We start from the raw sequence: 19,291 nt of genomic DNA on the forward strand, positions 1-19,291 counted from the left end.
TCCATCTTCGCACAATTATGGACATTACATAGTCTCAATAGTGGCTATTGATCGAAATGAGATAGGTACACTTGAAGTTACCCATGTATAAGGAAAACATGCAACTGTGGCTTAGCCTCGCTTACTGCTTCAAAGAGCAGCTAGTGTTGTCTATTGTACTTTCTGTTCAGAATGCTCTTCTTCTCATGTCCCCACGCTCCGTGCTCATTGCTGTCATTCAGTGCTGCAAGTCACCTCTCCTATGACACTGACCTTTCCCTCTGAGCCCATCCTCCTCCTTGGAGAACCCGCAGAGCAGGGAGTTCCCTTACTTATGGACCAGGCTGCATTTAGTCCTTTACAGCCAACAACATCCAACAGTCTGATGCACCGCACTGTTTAAACTACGTGAATGAATGCATGTCTTCAAAGTAGCTGGCAGCTGGCCAAATCTAATTGTTCTCTTAAATTCTCTTTTTATTGTGTATATTACATCCTATAGATAATACATATAACATCTATTCCACCTGTATATTTTAATGACCACATTTTGGTCTATATGTATAAGCAAATTATCTTTTGGATGATTTCCAAGTAGTGTAATGTTACTATAAATCTAATACTGGCATTAAAATGGAGTTGTTATGCATTCTTTCCTAATTTTGAGGAAAGCTGCACGTTGGCAGTGGCGGAAGAAAGAAACTGTCACCAATAGCCTCTCCTTTGCTGCGAATGACTTTCGCTCTGTAAAAATGATGACTAGGGGCTATGGATCTGGTCCACTGTCATTCAGGTGAAGCCTGCCACTGGCCACCTGTTTTTATTAGGCACCAGCTCACCATGATCTAACTATGGCTACAATAAGAGGAAAGTCCGCAAATAATCGCAGAAATAATAATAGCTGATATTATTATTATTATTATTATTATTATTATTATTATTATTATTATTATTATTATTGTCAGTGTTGGGGCTTGAATTCAGAGCCTGGGTGCTGCTCCTTAGCTTTTTTGCTCAAAGCTGGTACTCTACCACTTGATTTACTCCTCCACTTCTAGTTTTTTGCTGGCTGACTGGAGGTAAGGGCCTCACAGACTTTCTTACCTGGACTGGCTTCAACCTACAGTCCTCCAATCTCAGCTTCCTAAGTAGTTAGGATGACAGGTCTGATCCACATGTGCCCAGCTGAAATAGTTATTATTATGACTTGGCCAAAGGTGTGGTAGGCTGGTATTAGTCTAAGTGATCTTGTAATCTATGGTGTGGCCTAACCTAAAAGGTTAAGGTTATGTCGCTACATCCTTTATAAATTCACACACTCTTAGGGATTTATGGCAGGGCCCCTACCAACTAGCTCTGGGTCATAACTTTTAATAAAAACATTTTTTAGTGTCCAAAATCTCATTACATCTGTCCAATATAAAAAAGCAAATGGCTTCAGAGCATGATGGATGAATTAAATAAATTTGAAAAACAGCCTGTGGTGGAGTCTCATAAAACCCTCACCATATCCTCACATAATGAAAATGTGGGAGGGTCACCAGCATCGGTGTGAGCTGTCTGTCACCTGCCTGGTGACAGAAGAGGTGGCCTTTGGACCACAGAGCTGAGGGGTGATGGGCAATTTTCGCAAATTCAGATGAGGGTTGGTCTGGGTACCTGAGGAAAAATGCATCTCTTTGGAGTCACATGGATGTGATGCTGACAGCCAATTAGCCTCAGTTTTCTCATTTCTAAGTTGGGGTTGGTGACAGAGAAATCCTTGCAGATTTACTGAGAGAATTAACATGTAATGTGTGTACAGTCTTATTTGGTCTCAGGTACATTGAAGATGCCCAATACATTTTGGACATCATTTTGTATCCATTTCTTGGCTCAATTTAACAACATACTCACATCTTTTTAAGGTTAGGGAATAATTATTATATGATATTTGGAACTAGAAAGAGAAAATACAAAAATCTTACTTATGTGTCCCTCTTGAGAAACATCTTCCATCTGAAAGTACAGAGAGACCCCATGTCACAGGATGTCCGGTACTTCCTGGATTTCTTGGTAGTTTAGAAACATTTAGTCTATTCTTAGCCTTATATTCTTTCTTTTCTCTTGCTCCTAGTCACAGTTTTACCTGACCATCTTCTTCCCATCTATATCTTTGTTACCTACTGCTGTGCTGTTGTCCTGGATTCTGTCTCTGTCTCTGCCATTGGTCAGCGCTACTTCCTCCCATCTATGCTGACCTTTAGAGTTATCCAGTATCCCTCTGCTAGCCAAAGGGAGATCTTTGCAGCCAATACATATTTATCCAGCTGAGACTCATAGGCAGGACCTGCTAATATCTATTCTCTAGGTTTCCCATATTCCCAACTCATATTTTACCCACACTTAACACAGAGTTTTAGTTCATTTATCTTCAAGTCTTGAGTTTTTCTTCTAATAAATGTGATCAGAAGGTGACCTATTTTACTATCATAGCATGCAGTTGTCTGTGTAGTATGCTTTTAATATAATTCCACATGATGTCAGCTGTAGTCCTAAGCTTGGCTTCCAGTGGAGAAAATGAAAAGAAGATACTACCTCGTGTTGTTTCAATGCAGTACTATCCTGACTCTTCAGAACAACTTTGAAAGAGAGTTAGCATGGAGCCTTATAATCTCTTTGGGAACAGTTACCTATAGCTGAGGACCGTGACTAGTGAAATCAGCAGGATCTGATGGCATGACTACACATGAGCCTGGAACTAGAGCAGCAATGCCAAGAAAGATGAAGACTTACCTATGGCTGTCAAATCAGCAACTTGTGGTTCTCACCACTATTTCTGGGGAATGTCTATAGAACCCCTGACACCTGAACACTACCATCCAAGATTCAGATTCTACTGGTGGGGAAGGTTTCAGTCGTTTTCAAAAGCTCCCCAAGCAATTCTAATGTGCAGCCAGTTTTGCAAATCACTGTGCTGGGGAATGAACTCTCTGAAGGACTAATCAGCCAACATCCTACTGGGAACACTAAAAGCATCTTGATTGATTAGGTAATTGATTAATTAATTTCTTCAACAAACATTCACTGGAGTGTCTCTACATGCCAGGTAGATCCTGGCTCATCACTGGAGGTAAAAAGATAAGTAATATACAGACTTTGCTCTCATAAGCCCAGAACAGAGCCAAGATGGGTAATCATTGTATCTCAACGGGGTCGATGGATAGGTTTCAAAGGACTCTATGCTTCTAGATCTAAACTCAGTACGCAGAACAAGGCTGCCAAAGAATGAGTTGCATTATCCAATTATAAGGCTCAAGAGACACAGATTAACTAAGTGATTTATACCTGCATGCAGGTGGGTACTATTAAAGCATGGGGCTGCATGTTACCTTTCCCTACTGCATAGCTAAGCAAGCTAGGGACATGCTAATGAAGACATTCTCTCTGGGGTAACTGTAAGTTTATGCTCTTCATCACCTTTAGCCCAGAATAAACAGCCACTTCCAGACTTCTTGGCAGACAGATACAAGAAACACTCCGCTTGATGTTAGGAAAACGAACCCTTAAATATGTATTTTAATGTTTTCGTTTCTTTCATGCATGTGTTTCTAACGCATTTATAAGATTATTTCTTTGTTGCTTTGTATGTCCCTCCCCCACAGTGTAACCCCCGCTTTCACTATATTTGATGTCAGTATAACATGTGGAGGAGATGGGGACAAACAAGTCGTTTAAGGATTCAGGTGGACCTGTTGCAACAATGAGAAGTACAAAATGTCATGTCAAAACCAGCTTTACAATGTCGGTGTGTGTGGGAGAGGGGGGGTATGATTGGGTGGGGGGGAGGGGGGAGGCTGGGAAGGGAGGTGAAGGGTAAACAAAGGAGGAGGCTGCAATGCTTGGTAAGAAATGTATGCATTACCCTGCCCATGTAATTGTAACCCCTCTGTACAGTATGTTCTCAAATAAAATAAAATAAAATATTAAAAAAAATACTCCGCTTGACAATTAGCGATAGGAGTAGGAGTTGATGGAAAAGATAAACTATGATGTGAATAAGTGAATTCCTTCTAGACCAGAACTGTCCCATAGAACTTTCTGGCATGATGTGAGATGTGGTATCTGTCTCATCTAGTCTGGCAGTAGCCATGCATTATTACTGAGCTCTTTAAATACGGCTACTAGGATTGATGTATTGAAATTTAAAATTAGTTTTAGTCATGACAACTGTATTAGGCAGCACAACTCAAGATAAACTATTTGAAAAGAAAAACAAAATAATACAAAAAAGCCCCAACTTCCAGTCATGGGGTACTTTCTAAACACTGACTGATGCAGACCAAATATATTCTCTTCTAAATAATAGCCTGCATTTGCAATGACTGGCAACTTGCTTTGGGAGAGTGAAATTCTTTGCTATGTCTAGACGGTACCATGAAATAAAAATTCAGTTTGTAAAAATTGCAACTGCCTTCTGCCTCCAAGTTCCTTCATTGCCTGGGCTAAGCCAGAACAAGATATGATTGGGGCTTATAAAAGGAAGTTATTTGTATGCTTCAAGTAGAAATACATGAAGTTTCCTTAACACTCAGACAAAGAATCCCACTTGTGGCTCAGTCTTCCTTTCCCCAGCTACCATTTCAAGAGGGTCTGAAGGTGGTATAGAAGGTTGTAGGGTATAGGGAATTCTTCATTTTTTTAACTTTTAACTTTTTTTTTCTGGTGTCATCCCAGGGGTTTGAACTCAAGCTTTGAACTTGCTAGACCATCCCTTTGTCCCTTTTTCTGTGCTGATTACCATTTTTTTTTGAACAGTGTTACTCCTTACTCATTTTCTCCTACTTTCCCCTCTCCCATCCACCTCCCCTAAATTAAGCTATTTTTTTTTTTGTTTTTTGTCAGTCGTGGGGCCTGAGCTCTGGGCCTGGGCACTGTTGCTCAGCTCTTCAGCTCAAGTCTAGCGCTCTTCCACTTGAACCACAGTGCTACTTCCGGCTTTTTCTGCTTATGTGGTGCTGAGGAATCGAATCCAGGGCCCCATTAATGTGAGGCAAGCACTCTACCACTGAACCACCTTCCCAGCCCTGTGCTAATTATTTTTGAGGTAAGGTCTTATTTCCTGTCAAGGCAAACTTGTAGGCCTATTTTAGGATTCTGCCTATTTTAGGATTCATGTTATAGCAGAAATGACAGGAACCATTGTAACAAGCTGTAGGTTGAGAAGGGGTCTTTAGGGTTATGCCCAGAGAATGAATGCCCAGGCTGACTTGGATCCTTGATTCTCCCAATGTGACACAAGCCACTGGCAGCTGACCAAACGCCGACTCTTACAATGAAGATTACATCATTAATCCCCTCTTGAAGTGATTATGCTGTAATATGTCTACAGTTTCTTGGAAGATGAAATGTTTACCTCTTGTGTTTGAAATGACTTTTCTCAAATGCAAGAGAAGGCCAGGATGGGACCACTAGTGACAGGACTTGGGGACACAGAGAATACAATTCAGGGCTAGGTAGAAATTTGTGGGCTGATGAGAACAAACATGGGAAGCTCTGGCTGCAAACTGGACTGTATTCTTCTTTCATTCCATAACAAGAAATAAACACTTTGCTTGCATTGGAATATGGAAGTAGGAGAAGGTGCAAAGTGGGGTGGTGTGGGAGATGGAGTGTAGGAAAAGAGATGAAGGGACAGCAGCTTTCAGATAAAGGGCTGCTCCAACACTGCATTTCTTTGTGTAAACTTCATTTTGTGAGCCTCAGTTTCCTCATCTGCACTTCAGGGATCACGATGCTTCCCTTGAGGGCGTGCTGAGAGGAAATGAGACTGATATACATGAAAACAGCATAGGAACAGGCAGATGAAGTCTCGGTGGCTATCAGAAAGAGGAGGGAGGAAGGAAGGAAAGGAGAGAGGGAAGGAGAACAGAAGGGAAAGAGGAGGAAGGAGAGAAGGAAAAAGGACAGAGGGAGGGAGGAGAGGAAGGAGAGAGGAAGACAGAGGCTGAAGAATTGCTTGCTTGTAGGTGTTACTGTTTGAATATGTTTTGTTTCCCTCCAGGGTCCACGGTGATTATAATCTGAGCCTCTCAGGGTGGCAACAATGAGAGGTGGGGAACCTCATAGAAGGAATGGCCAGCACCAAGTGTTCAGGTGACTGGGGTATGAAGGATTTCTCTATGCAGCCTCTTTAGTAGTTCTTGTATGACTGACTCCCTGAGCTCTCAAGAAAGAAGGGACATTCTCTCTGGTTCAATGCACTTTCACCATCATCTTCTACTACTTACTATAAAACTTTACTCTTTATAAAATTATCTCAAGCATTTCATCAGAGAGACACAAAGCTGACTGATACAACAGGTAAGCCTAAGCAAATGCCAGGCATGGTAAAGGTTTGGCAAACACACATACAGGGGAGGAGAAACTGAAGGTGTGCCATGATCTTTCGAGAGCTGACCACTCAGCTTTTCAGTCTTCTCCTTCTTGAACCTCCGCCAGCTCAGCCAAGAAGCAAGGCTGGACTGTTGTGGAGTTTGAGCCATCAGTCCTCCTACTCCACCCCTTCGTCTTTCCAGTTCTTCTCATCTCCATCCTTTAGACTTATTTTGGAACTCAGAGAGTGACTCTATGTTTTCATACCCAGATTTTCGAAAACACATTCAATATTTTTTTTTTGAAAGTAGACATGAGGGGACAGCATTTGCACACTGATGGTGATTATGTACTGAGATACAAATCAGCTTGATCTCGACAGCAGTGACAGGGAGAAGGAGATGTGGACCATAATGCCTGAAAAATGACAGTTTGGGGGGACGGTGGTGCCAGTAGCCATGCCTGTCACAGGAGTGTGAATAGCAGTGATCCACTCACTCCACCATCTCTGTATTGAGCATCTATGGAAGACAGTCATGTCCTTCTGTCACGAGAGAGAGGAAGAAAGCAGGCAACTATCACACACTCAACTGTTACAAGTGAGATGATTCACACAAAGCCTCTGTTATATGGTGCTTGGTTTACAGTAGCAACATGATTGGTATTAGTGGCACTGCTGTCCTGAGAGTGTCATTATTAGTAAACACGTGGTTCCCAGCCTGGCCTTGTAGGGTCAAGGAAGCTAGAAGTGGAGAAGTTGAAGGAAGCTTGGTAGCAACAGTGTATTGGCATGGGAGACTGCCAATGATCATAAAGAGAGAGGTGATGATGCCACTAATTCTGAGGTGAAAGTTCAGAGGGGGCAGTGACTGGAAATAGAGAGAGATACTAGACACCGTAGCAACCACTGAATTGTCCATGAGTTGCAGGAATGGCTGTACTCTCATACTCTCCTCTCAGCTTCTGGGGATCTCCCTCCTGAGCCCAATCTGAGTTCATCATGAAGATCTGACACTTGACAAGGAGGGTTGTAGGGTACAGTGCCCACTTCCTTCTTGCTTCCCAATCAGAGGAAGGGCCTGGAATGTGACTCGGCTCCATCAGTGGCTCTCTACAGAGAGTGGAAGTGGACAGGGAAACTGAAGATCAAAGGGGAATGGTTTCTAAAAGCTGGGTGTTATTTGTTTTTAATTATCCTTTCCTTTCTTCTTTTAAAAAAAATCTATCATTGCTAAAACTCAAGGAATTTTCAAAACCTCCTAACAAGATCTGGCAGGGGTTCAAGACTTTGCAGAGTGAGTGAATTAGAAGCAGAGGAATGTGAAATTGGCTCCCGTCCGCAGGCTGACAGGCTCTCGGCCCACTTTTCAGGAGGAGGGCAAAGTAGTTCTCAAAGTCCATCACTCCCCTGGCTGCTCTGCCTCCCCGGAGAGGCTACTACTGTGGTCCAGATGGCATCCAAACGGTAACAAGAAATATTGGATGGAGTTGAAACCAAGCGAGAGGAGCCGAGGGCTCAGGAGGAATGTGGAGCAAATCAGAGGCAATCCCAAATGGAGAGATGTCACAGCAAAGGAGAAAATAGTCAGGAGGGTTCTGCCTGCTGCTCTGACAGCCGTTGCCTGCAAAATGCTTTCCCCATCATTCTCTACAGCAGTGCAGATTTTCCAAACTTAGTAATTCATCTCCTTATCCATTCCTTCTGTCTTGGATTTGATTCTCAAGGCTTTAATTTGCTAATGAATTAATGTTTCCTGAGTGTTTGCCTGTGATGAGCAAGGCATGCTGAGGTCTCTGAGCTGCCCTTTCTCTGAGTTGCAATATCAAGCTAGGGAAAATTGGAGAAAAAGGATGCCAGTTAGAGTAGCAAGGGGCTCACAACACGGGGAGAGGTGGGGGGGCATATTGCGCATTTCCATAGAGCCAGGGCCATTTTCATTCCTGTGATGCCAGCCATAGAACTGAAGCCAACTCTACTGCAGAGCAAAGAAAAGATTTTGTTGTTACGTGAATAAAAACGTGACTGGTGCACTCATCCCTCAAATTTTTCTTTGTAATCATGTTAGGAAAATATTCCCCCCTTACAAGATTGCACTGAAGAGGACATAGAATACGCTATAAGGAGATCTTGGCTCTAACACATAGTAAGTCTTCCATTAATGTCTGCTTATTCAGGTCATACAGCCAGTCAACAGTTTAACAGTTTTATCAATCCTTCAAGAATTTGCCCAAGTTGGGTATGATGGTGCATGTCTGAAATTCTAGCTGTACAGGAAACAAAGATGGGAGGAAACAGAATGGAGAGCTATATAGGAAACAGAGATGGTCTGATTGTCAGTATGGGGGGAGGAATAGCGAGATTCCATCTCAAAAAAGAAGTTGAGTATGCTGGAAGATGACTGTAATACAAGCCAAGCAAGCGACAGAGGTAGACAGGTCATGGCCTAGGGCAGATAAAAATACAACACCCTGTCTAACAAAATGAAAGCAAAAAAGGATGTGATTCACATGCTAGAGCATTTACCTAGCAAGTGTGAAGAGCTAACTCAAACCCCTCAACTGCCCCCAGGAGAATATAAAGTCTTTGTATTGCATATTGACCACACTTTAAAACGTTTTATGAAAGTTCAGAAGAGTAGAAGAGGCTACAGAAATTTCTAACCGAATTCGATCCTAGGTGTTTTGTTTGTTTTTATTCCCAAATGAAGACCCTATAACCTCCATCTTTTTCAAGAACATGAGAATAGTAATAAATGACTTGGGATTACCTCACGTTCCCAACTCCTGTCTAGTTCTTCCCCTGCCAACCTGCTTCCTCTCATACCTGCGGAATGAGATGATAACAAGCCATAACTGAGAAACCTGCCTAACATTTTACAAGGAAACTAAGGCCTCAAGGAAACTTGGGCTTGCTCACATGTAAAACAATCATGGCGATGGCTATTTCAGAGTCTGAGAATGAAACGATGTACTATTTACCAAGAGAATGGCGTTGGAAGACAGCCTGAAAGTTTGAAGTCGAGAAGAGAACTGGAAGAGCATGACCTTTGTCTGTCTCTAGTTGTTCACCTGATAAATAATTCATAACTGTGTCACAATGTCACATGCCCCGCTTCATCGGTTTGTGAATATACTTTTCACCTTCTTGGGTCCAGCATAAGATATTCCCTCCGACTGGTTGCCTTTTACATACTCATTAATCAAGACAGCTTCTTTAAAACTTGGGTCCAGTCACATCTACAGTACCTTCCTTCATGACCTCAGAATGGATTAGATGATCACTCTCTGACATTACCCAGGTATAATGGTTGATTCGCTTCTCTCTTCTCTACCAAAGTCTATGACCTTGTAGAGGTTATTAAACTTTGCATTCCAGACTTCTACATATCTCAGTGGCTAATACAAAGAGAAAAATTATGTTAAATTGATAATTTAAAAAATGAATGAATATTTGCATTTCTTGTAAACTGAGAATAAATAGAAAACAATTTGGTGATGGCATGACTTATTTCATGAAAGAGATGGTGGAACATATGGTGTTTCCAAATTTTCTGCGTGTATGTGCACTTGGGCACATGTGTGTGTGGTGTACTCACGCATATACACAAACACACATACGTAGATACACAGACACTCAGAAGCTCACAGAGATGTGGCATTTACCACTGTACGTTCCAGAATTCCAGAAAGGATATGTATCCTCCTATCATTTAACCTAGTGAGAATGTATGATTAGGGTAAATGACCATGCTTCCTTCATAAATAATAGGGAGATGTTTCAGAAAAAAAAGATAAGAATAGGGATATTCTGCTTTTTTAACCTTTTTGTTATCTGAAGGCCATTCCTTTCTGGCTCTTCAAGCTCCTTCTGGTAGTGAGTCCCACTGTGGCTCTATCGTGGTGGCAATCAGATATTGTTCATTTTGGGGGTCTTGACCATGTCTAATCTTACCACCCCAATATTCTTAGCAATTTGTGAAATGATGGTTTACTATACTTTCTGGTTTCTTAAATTTAACATGTCTCAGGGACTTCCCAAACTTGTTCTTTCCCTATTTTCTGGTTCTCTAAAGGCCACAAACTTACACCTAGATTCTTAAGCTCCAAAATACAAATTACTTATAATAGTTGGTTTTCATCCCATGTAACAACATATATGAAGTGGAAAGCTAGTAGTGGCTCTCAGGTTTGGAAGTTGCAACTTACATCATTTGGTCCCATTGTTGTGGGTCACTTTGAAGCAACCTATCATGGTATGATTGTGTGTCGAAGCAAAACTGCTCATCTCATGGCCAGGAAGCAAAAGAGGAACTGGAAGTTTCCATAGGGGGAACCAGGGCCCACTTAGGGGCCCACAATCCATTTCTGGGGTTCAATTCTAATGAAGTAATGACTTCATGCTAGACCCTATCTCTTAATGATTCTACCACCTATGCATAGTGCCAACCTAGGGATAAGCCCTTTATCTCATAGGCCTTGGTGGGATATTCTACATGCAAGTATTACTCCCCATTCCTCCCTCTCCCACACTGTGACCTCCAGCCAATCATGATGAAGTGCCAATTCTATCTCTATAGCATATCCCAATCTGTCTGCTTCCCTCCTCTTGCAGTATTCTCTTCTGCATAGGCTGCTGCTTCTACTCTTCCTCCCCATGTATCTCCGGTTATCATAAAAGTATATCAGATCCCAGCTTCTGTTACATTGAGCTAATATCCAACCCCTTTGGGCAGCCATGATACCATGAACAGACAGCTTTCCCACCTATGAGCTAATTTCCATCACATCCCCCCAGTCCAACCATCCTTCAGACAACACTGGTCTCTCCACTATTTCTCCAAAACTCCAGGGTCATTACCACCTCAAGGCCTTTGTTTTGTTTCTTTCTGTCCTCAGCACCATCTTCATCTGATTAGTTTCTTCTCTTCCTAATTCAGATCTTAGCCCAGGCATCACAGCCTAAGGGAGACTTTTTCTGATTGTGAACTGTGCTCTGACTGGATGCAGGAGCAGCTCCATGCCTCCTGTCACATCACTGATACTGGCTTCATTCTGAACATTCACTGCTCTGTCTATTTGCTCATTGGCCTTCCTTAAGGAAAGTAATCAAGGTACAAGAAGGAACATGGTCTAGCTTATACAACCCATGTGCTAGACAGACAGTGGACACTAATCGACTTTTATGGAATGGGTGATGGATGAAGACCAAATACTTGGACAGAGCAATTCACAAGTGACCTAAGGATATTCCCAGAGTTGTAGAAACCAGGATGTTATAAGATGCAGACACTCTTGAGCACACTCCTACTCCAACAGGGAACCCATGTTTGTCACTTTGACATCTGTGCCATAATAACTAGCTTCCTTTTCTTCTCTGATCCTGGACACCATTTCTCAGAGGACCATGCAGCCAGGAGATGATACGGACATGGTCGATGATATCCATAAAATGGATAATAGTTGTCCTGTCAATTTAGTTGGGGGTGAGAATCTACTGGGAGAGTTTTGTAAATCTTCCCTGATATAAAAATATGCATATGCCTTATAAAAACAGATCTGTACATCTGAGTGCCAGGAACTTGTTTTTTTTTAGGTATCACAGAATATTTTCATCCAATGTAATCTTAAGGGTAACTGAATGATCTAGAGCCTGTCAAGTACTAAGCACAATCTTAAGGAGAATTGAATTGTCTAGAGCCTGTCAAGAACGAAACATCCTTCACATCCCTAATGAAAGCTCAGTGTTGGTTTGTTTCTTGCTTTCTGAGTCATTGTAAAAGCAAGTTTTGCTTCCTTGAGGTTGGAACTGTCATTGGTGTCCTCGTGATCATTTAGCTCATTTTTCTTTTTTCTTTTTTTGTTTTTTAACTAGAGTTTGTTCATTACTCTTCTGTAAGCACTAATAAAAGCAGTTACTGAGAAAGAACCTCCACATGATGATTTATCAAAAAAACCCCACAGAACTACTGTATCAAGAGGAGTGCAAACAGTGGTGGATATTTATGAAGACACTGTTTATTACAGCTCTGCTCATTAAGACACTGTAGTTAAGGCCCTGTGAATGCTAATGACTTCTGTTAGAGGAATAATGGCAGCAGTTGCAGTTAATGGATGCCCCTGAATCACATTTTCTTACCATGGAGATCTCTAAGAACCCACTGAATGTCCACAGAGGGAGGAAGCATGCTTGCACATTTGCATCATGGAGGTGGTGTCATTTTTCCTTGAGCAGGGGTAGTACCACTGGCAAAGCTTTAAGAACAAGGACCCGCCCACTTTCTCTTTGGAGTGTCACATATTCTGGTCTTCAAGGTTTAATGGTGAAGCGGAGAGAGCAAGCACTGTGTGCATAGAGCAGACCTAGATTCTTGATTGCTTGAACCACTCTTGTTTCCACCAATTGTCCTGACATAATCATTAAAGGCACCCACTCTCTTATGTTCCCAAGAAATCCAGTTTGGATAATAAACTAGGTCATGCTAGTTTTCCAGTCAAAGAGAGGTGGGTTTGTTTCTTAGCTATGAGCTGTGCTAAGTGATTTAACTTCTCTGTATCTTTGATATTCCTTATGGTATAGAAGAAACTTAATTTCTAAGATAGCTTGGAAACTCCCAAAATAGTTCATTAAGTACCTAGTGCAGTCTTTCACTTGATGGGGTGCTCAATATTTGGTAGTTATATTTGTTTGTCAACTGTTTATTAAGAATGGAAAGTTTGTGTCTCCTCCAAATTCATAAGTTGAAACCTTAATTCACACTCTCCTCTCCTCCACTCCTTTCCCTTTTCTATCCCCTCCCCTTCCCTCTTTCCTCTCTTTCCCTTCCTACCCCCTTTCCAACTCAAGGAGATTCTCCCAGGAATCAAGTCAGCCAGAAAAACTCCATAGAAGGGTGACGAAGATAAATAAAAATAATTTCTGTTCTATAAATCATTTAGTCTATGGTGTTTCATTCAGGCAACCAAAGAGAACTAGGATAAGGCCCCATAGCCATGATTCTGTTACATCATAGGATTCAGTTCCATCCTAAATTTCAAGTTAAATTTGGCCACGGCCATTGTTACGTGGGGCTCTATATGTCAGTCTTTCTCTGTAAATTAGAGTGAAGTGCCCTACTGGTTGAGCCAGTTCTTAACTTCATATCTCTTGAAGCATGTGGTAGAATCTTCTACATAACAACTTATAATAATAGTTATGGCTAACACTTATTGAATGTATATAATGTGTACAGCACTGTTATATATGTTGTACATGCATTTCTTATTTAGTCCTCAAAAGAACTCTTTGAGGTAAGTGCTTCAATCATTATACTAATTTTTCAGGTAGAAACAAGGCCAGGGAAGACTAAGGTAGCACAGCAGGTGACTGAGAAAGGAAAATGTCACATGTAAGTAGTCAGTCCACAAAGCTCACTCTCTCGGCTCCATTACTGTCTTACCTATCATTTACTGAAGAATTTGTCTATGATAAACACAACAGGAGCCCTCTCTCTCTCTCTCTCTCTCTCTCTCTCTCTCTCTCTCTCTCTCTCTCTCTCTCTCTCTCTCTCTCTCTCTCCCCGTCTCTCTCTCTCTCTATGTCTCCCCTTATTTAATTCCCATAATGACACAAGAAGGCAGTTTCCCATCCTGTTAGCTAATCAATGACAACTCAAAGATAAGGCAAATTTACCTCAATTCATATAGCTGAGAAGTAAGAAGCACTGACTAATTTTAGATTTCATGTCCTTTCTGTTCCTTTACAAACTCCCAAAGAGGAGGCTCTCAACCTGCACTCCTGAATTAAACTAAAGAATAGCTGAATTCAAAGTGGGAAATAACCTGAAGGATCTCTTCCTCTTCTGCTCCTAATTCGTTAACTAGCAGATTCCTCCAGACACCAGTTTTCACACTACTTTGACTGGTTTCCTTCCTTTCCAGAACCTTTTTTTTCCTGTGGAGTGTTCTTCAGGAGACATGCTCCTGTTGGGCAAATCTTGAGGCTCCAACTTAGCTTTAGCTGCATCTCCTTTCTTGTCTGTTTGTATAGCCGTGTACCAGATATGCTTCCTTGGCTTAAAGGCTCTTGGTTTTAGAAAAGATTTAACAGCCATATTTGGAAGCTCAAATGGCAGGTATTTCCATAGCGAGACAGAGTGCTCATTGATTCATCCAGACATGCTTCCTCCCTCCCCACCAACAGACAACTGAGCAAGCAAGACACCAGGCGACTGCATATGTGACTGCTTTTCCCCTTTGCTATTTGCATTTCTGGAAAACAAGTTCCAGGAATGCTTCAACAGTGAGCTGTCTACAACTCTGCTTGACTCCATTACTACAGCCCAGTTTTTCAACCTTGGAGGAAAGAGCCAGATTTCATTCAAAGTGATAATGTGATACAACCCAAATGTGAGGCATGGACCCAGAACAGAGAGAAAGATGAAGGGAATTATTGTTGTCTTTGGCTGAAACCTGAAGATGCTGATAAAAATGGCTGATGTAAACGCTCTGAGAAGTTAAAGACACATGCTCTGTGTGTGTGTGTGTGTGTGTGTGTGTGTGTGTGTGTGTGTGTGTATTTGTATGAAAGACAGACAGAGAGAGAGAGAGAGAGAGAGACAGACAGACAGACAGACAGACAGACAGATAGATAGATAGACGAAAGAGAAAGAGACAGGGTGTTTAAACTCCAGGGATGTCTTTCCCCCAGTTATTCACTCAAACACATTTTGCTCTTTCATCTGTACCAATTGCTCCCAATCTGGACCTACAAGCGGTCCTCAATTGCCTACCTCTTGATGCCTTTTCCCAGTTTTGGCCTTTCTAAACTCTGGGTGCAAGTGACTGAATGTCCTTTGTGGGTTTATCTCCCCTCTCATAGATCCTAGCTCCTGTTGGGACAGCTCCCTTCGTGGCCACAATGCTTGCGAGCAGCCCTAGCTCCTCCACTTTACCAACACAACACTACCTCCTTCCTTTTTTCTTCCAGCTCTTATGTGGGTAGGCACTTTCAAACCATTACTAAGGTTTCCCCCTGATTTCTGTTTGGCTTTTCTTCTCTTCAAACACCTTTGTAACTAGTTTCCCCACTTTAAATTCCCTCTATTAAACTACCTGGACTGCACTCTGTTTTCCTGACTCTCTTGATGGATGCACTTAGATAATTCCATTAGCTTTCTAATGGTTTCCCCACCTGCTAAGCCACCTGCCACAGGCCACCAGAGTGAGGCTGAGAAAGGCAGTGCTAATAGTGATGCTCTACCACTTGGGAACACCAGACACCTCCCTGTGGATCTCAGGCACTTGCTACACTTGAAGACAGGTCCAGCATCTCCTTTATCCTTGTCCCCTGCTCCTATGCTTCAGAGGGGTCTAGACTTAAAGTGATTCATCAGCTTCTGGGAATATGTCATGCGTTTCTAAATCTTAATGCTCTTAAATATGTTTCCTCTTCCTGAATACTGTCCTACACTCTTTTCTTCAGTGACAAATTCCTACCATCTTTTAAGATTCTCTTTAAGGACTGAAGATGGAGCTTGGTGGTAGAGCACCTGCCTAGTGTATACAAGTCCTGGGTTTAATTAGCAACCTCCACAAAATAAAACCAAAATAAAAAAAAAATCAAGAGTCTAGTCAAACTGCGCCTCTTGGGTAAAGCCCTCAGTAAGCTCCTTCAGATTAAGATTATTGCTTTTCCATTGTGCTTTCAAGGAGTCTTAACACACAGCATCTTCCAGGATTGATTGCATTAATCACAATCATTTTATGTGTCTATCATCTTATACCATTAAGATTCTTTGGTAGCTTATTTCATCCCACCCTTGGGGACAGATAGGAATAGACCTGATATATAAGAAACTTATAATAAATGCTTCCCCAGTGGATGAGTGAATGAATGAATGAATGGATGGATGGATGAATGAATAGAAGTTGTAAGGGAAATCAATTAAAAGACGGATCTTCCAGCAACTGGTGCTCAAGGAATAGAAAGGCGAGAAAGGTCTGATTGCTATAGGTTTATGAACCAAAGCCAAATAGCAGTGCTAAACCACATCTGTCACACAAGTTTTGAGAGATTCTTGCATTGAGGGTAAGTCTAAATCAGACAACCTCATTTCCATGTTCCTAACTCGAAACATTGAAATGATTCTGGATTCTATCCAGGAAATTTTTCATTAAGTGTAACTAAAAGAATGTCTACCTAAGAAACATCAGAAGGGGCAAACTGCTATTTCACTTGTGGGAATAAATTGGTTTTGATTTCCCTTCCCTCGCTTGGGTACAATCTCCTCTTGTGTGACATCTATGTTAACTGCATTGCAATAATTATAATTTCTCTACAATGTGGTGCTTAATGAGGAAGTGAAACTGACAAATGTTCAGACTTAGATTTAATCCAATTATGCAACATCTTGATCCAGATTTCAAACTAAAGGAAAAGCCAACTGCTGAATTGTGAATGAAAATTTATTTGCCATAAAAGATGGGAGTTGCAGGGGAAGCAGGGAAGCATTGTCAAGAGAATTCCTGCCATTCTTCACGTTAATGGATTGACTCTTCCTACATTTGTAGCAGAGATGCTGAATTAAATCTTGGGTAAGGGAAATCAGCCAGATGCTGCATGTTGGGGCACAAGGGCCTCATATCAATGTAAGGATGGGAAGCAAGAGAGAAAAGTGAGAATCTTCCTAAGGTTCAAAGGTAGGTAGCTGTTGATAAGATTCGTTCTTTGTGACCCACAGATATCTCTTTTCAGAAGGGAAGACTGTGGCATGCAGAATGAGCCTTAAGGACTGAATGGGACATGGGCATTGAGTGTGCCCCTTGGAACTGAGACCAAAGGAGGGGAAGAGGTACTCAGGCCAGACAGGAGTACTGGCTGAGCCTCAGCCCGTAAAACTGCTGTTTTGAAAACAAATAGTAGGCCAAGTTGCCTGAGGCTCACATCTGCAATCCTCAGGAGGCTGAATTCTCAGGATTACATGCAGTTCAAAGCCAGCCTGAGCAGGAAAGTCCCGTGAGACTCTATCACCAATTAACCACCAGAAAACCAGAAGTGGAGCAGCGGCTCAAAGTTAGTACAGCACTAGCCTTGACAAAAAGCTCAGGGGCCAGGTCCCAAGTTCAAGCCTCAGAACCAACCAAGAAAGGAAGAAAGAATAATAGAGACAGTACATGAGACCTGAGTAAGTGATAAGTAATTCAAAGTAGAGTGTAGGTGTGGTGATGCAGGGTTTGTGTTTACCTTAATCAGTAGTTGTGAGTGAAAATTGTGTGGGCACCCAAGTCACAAGAATCGATTGAATTCTGGCTCTACCACTTAACTAGTTTTGTGACAGAGAGGGCCTTTGTAAGTTTCAGTTGCTTTTTATGAAAATGACGTCTACCTCCTGGGGCTGTGATTACAGAGTATGAGATCCACTAATCCCAAAGCCTAGGTATGCAGGTGACACAGCAAATACTCTACACACATTCTAGCTACTTTTGCCCACTGCTGATCTAGCCTTACATTCTTTATTTGTGGCTGATCACGAGGCTTGAACTCAGTGTCTGGGTGCTGTCTCTGAGCTTCTTCACTGAAGGTTAGTGGTTTACCACTTTCAGCCACAGCCCCACTTGCAGTTTTCTTCAAACCATGATCCTCAGGTTTCAGTCTCCTGAGCACTTAGGACTACAGGAGCAAGCCACTGGTGCCTAGCTAGCCTCATATTTTTAATACATACGTTACCCAAGAAAGGAATAAAATCAGAGACTGGATGCCACATCTAACCAATCCAATCTCATTCAAATTTTGACTGCTTCCTCCCAGTGTGGCTTCTTTTCAGTGCACGGGTAAATAAACAGCCCCAATTGCAAATTCCCAAAAGGAAATCAAGGGGACTATATTTTGGGACACCACTTTGTGCCTAAAATTTGTTCAGTGAGCTGACTTGATTATGTTACCTGATCAACTGCTTGCACTTGAAGCACTATCTTCATAAGGTAACCCTATAATGTACTGCTTGTCTCTGAATGAGCACTTTTGGAGTTGGGGTGAAAATATAGAGGGGAATGGGATCTCAGGTAGGTAAGACACTGGAAGCAGAATTAAAAGGTAAGCATTGGCCTCCATAATGAGCTTGTTGTCAAGTGGAATGGGAGAGTAGACATACAGTTCCAGTTCTACAATGACTCCTCACTCTTCAGAGTATATAAAGCCATTATGGACCCTTGTGCTGCTCTAATATTCTAAAAGCCAGGATATCCCATTTTGAGAGGCTGTCTTCTCCTTTGAAAACCAGCTCAGGCATTCTGAAGTTTTCCCTCTCTTGTCATTTTACTGTGTCTAAGTCATAAAACAATGGAACAAAAGCCTAATGTCCCTAGTTTTCACTTCTTTTTGGATCTCATGGAAGCATGTTGATTCATCTTTGTAGACCATGGTTTAATCCATATTGCCCTGTGACCCTCCCAGGGGCCCAGGATGTTGGTGGAGAGTGGTTGTCACTTTAGACCACAGAGGAAGGAAATAGGGCTCAGAAAGTAGAAGTGATTAGAAGAAGCTCGCCCAAGGACAGAAAAAGTACAGCAGGAGAGTACAGTATCTGATCATTCATTTCTTTCAGTTTCTGAATCCATGTTTTATCAAAAGGAAATTAATGTCAAATCTGACTTATCAATTTGACAATCTGGGTCCTTATTTATCATTAGGTCAAACTTATAAGAATCATTTTTTGAAGGCCAAAAAAGTCCTTTTTAGAATCCACTGACTGGTTATTACTGATAACCAGAAAATCTTTTATGCCTCATACAACTACATAAAAGGGTTTTAAGCTGGGCAATTATAAGGTGAAGGATAAGAGACCTTTTGTAGGCATAAAAATATGGCACAGGAGAATGAGGACAGTGGAGAAGAACAGCACTATTTCTCATACAAAGTGATGTGAATCACACTGAAGTTTAGGCCTGTGTCATTGAAAGAGCTGTCTGTGAAGGTTAAGTT

At 41.7% G+C, this 19,291-nt stretch overlaps 1 protein-coding gene across 6 annotated transcripts in view; it reads right to left on the bottom strand.

The window, feature by feature from the left end:
* Positions 1 to 19,291, bottom strand: part of Dab1 (DAB adaptor protein 1) — a 1,106,968-nt gene that overhangs the window by 40,408 nt on the left and 1,047,269 nt on the right. The window lies entirely within an intron of this gene.

Source organism: Dipodomys merriami, unplaced genomic scaffold (genome assembly GCF_024711535.1).
Source record: "Dipodomys merriami isolate MVZ:Mamm:240054 unplaced genomic scaffold, mDipMer1.0.p SCAF_34, whole genome shotgun sequence".
NCBI lineage: Eukaryota > Metazoa > Chordata > Mammalia > Rodentia > Heteromyidae > Dipodomys > Dipodomys merriami.